A 2,500-nucleotide genomic window follows, 5' to 3' on the forward strand; every position below is an offset into this window, starting at 1 on the left:
TCAGGCCGCTACCTTACCTTTCAAGAATTTCGTTCGAAGTATAATTGTAAATCAAATTTTCTGGAGTACTATCAAGTTTTAAGTGCAATACCAAGCTTTATGTCTAAGAAAAAAGGGAGAGATGGATAACACGAGCGTGGAGGGTTTTGTCCAAGGGGCCCTATCTTTTATGCTAGATGAGTTAAATCTAGAGAAATTAAAATGTCGAGATTTTTATCGGCTCTTGAATTTTAAACTACACCAGTCAACTCCAGCTGGCTTACAGCGTTGGAGTAAAATACTTCCAATTGACAGTGCCTCATGGGGAGAATTTTTCAAGATGTCAAAGAAAACATGTAAGGAAACTAAGTTAATTGAATTTAAATTTAAACTTCACCGAATTGTAGTGACCAAAAAGGAATTGAACAGATTTGGAATTAAAAGTGAAAGTGACTGCTTGTATTGCGGTGAATCAGATTCCATAGACCACACTTTTCTTGACTGCCAATTTACCTCGTCTTTTACTCGTCAAGTGGTGGGGTGGTTTAATGCCATTAACAATACCCGTTTCAATCCAGAACCTAAGGAAATAGTGTTTGGCTTGTTTAAGCAATGCCTTGCTGGGCATGAGGCTGTGAGAAAGTTTAACTATACTTTTTTATACATGATGTATTACATTTATTCCAACAAGCTAAAAGAGAGCTCGATTATTTTATGAATTTGTTAATTTACTTTATTCGCCCTCTTTGATTAATCACTCAGTTCTCGTGCATGTCAGATCATTAGTTGTATTTGTTTTCTTTTCTTTTTTTATATGTGTATCTTGTGCAATGTGAACTTCTGTTATGTTAAATAAATTTAAAAAAGAAAAAAAAATCTTCAAGGGCGCAGACGTCACCAAGCAGGGTCACCTCGCAGCTCTTACAAGGTCTCACCTGATTGGAGATTACCCTTGAGGTTTAACAAAAGAACAAATAACAGAAACAATGGACCCTAGGCCTAAAACAAAAGGGTTAGGTTTTAGGCCTAGGGTCCATTGTTTCTGTTATTTGTTCTTTTGTTAAACCTCAAGGGTGGTCTCCAATCAGGTGAGACCTTGTAGGAGCTGCGAGGCTACCGACCAAGCATGAGTATGATATTTGGAATTACTTTCTTCCAGTTATCTACTGTTGCACTGAAATCACTGACACGTACCTTTGCCTTGGACAAAGCCCTTGACAGCTCCTCTTTGAACTAAAACATTGCAAAATAAATATTCATAATAATCAAATTTATTCATCCATCTAAAAGACAATTGTCACAACTTTCCAACAAAAAGTAAACTATGGAAAAGTGGTGTTCAAAGATGCACTTCATCAGCAGTTAACTTGCCAAGTATATAATCCATTAGTGAAAGATTTACAAAGTTTTCACAGTATAGTAGCAAGTGCTACTATGTGTTTTAACTGTTATCTTTAAGAATCCTGTTGTAATACTGTTTAATTATTTGTCTAGCACTTTATACAGCACAGAAATGATGTTACAGCGACACACATAGATTTCTTGGCCAAGGATGGGCCAATCTTTCAAGAACTTGGAAACACGACTTTTTCCATCTGAGACTGCTACAAGCTGCTGATGGCGAGCGTTAAAGGTCACTAAAAGAAGATTCGGCAGTACACCAGCATCTTGACCTCTACTTTTACTTTGTTCATCCTTCAACCTCTTGATGTTTCTTTCCATTACAGCTGGATCTGAATCCAGCTGTAATATTTGTATTGAGTATATTAACAATGAATGAAGTGTAAACATTATGCAGCTTAGAGCCCTTAGTAGAAATCAATACTATTGGAAAACATAGCCCGATATGCAAACAGTCAGGGCAATAACAATCTTACAACCAAGCCAGTATCAGGAGTGTATTGCAACCAATACTTAACAAGAATGACATACTTTAGCATCTGACGGACCAGTTACCATTTTAGATTCATTTTCTCTAAAACGTTTTGAGGTCTTAAATGCCGATAAAATACAGTCGGAAGTTGATGGCACGGTATGGCACGGTTTTGGAAAAGGCTCGATTACTTTTCATTTTGAAGCACAAGGTAAGGGTTTTAATTATTTATCTCCCATTGTTTAGTGTTGTGTATTCACTGTGCTTTCAAAAGTGGTTTTCGTTCTCTAATTTGTTTAAAGATTTTCTGCCTCTTTGTTGTCTAATAATGTATATAACGCATTTTCTTGCGTTATATTTTCAAAGAAGTATGTTTGCATACCCTTTGGGTTTGATGGAAGGCAAGTCCAGACTTGTACTGATGCATTGTTTATGTTTTGTTCGCCTCTTTGAAACTTCTGCAATCCCATTTATTGGAGGTCTATTTGTTTTAGATGTTTTTGGAAAAATGCAAATTGGTCTCTTTGAATGTGAAAGGCATACGTAATTTTCGAAAAAGGAGGACAATCATACTTGGTGTAGGAAACAAAAGGCAGATTTCATATTTTTGCAGGAAACGCATTCAAAACAGGAGACCAAAAGACAATG

The sequence above is a fragment of the Montipora capricornis genome, chromosome 2 (assembly GCF_036669925.1).
Source record: "Montipora capricornis isolate CH-2021 chromosome 2, ASM3666992v2, whole genome shotgun sequence".
Lineage (NCBI taxonomy): Eukaryota > Metazoa > Cnidaria > Anthozoa > Scleractinia > Acroporidae > Montipora > Montipora capricornis.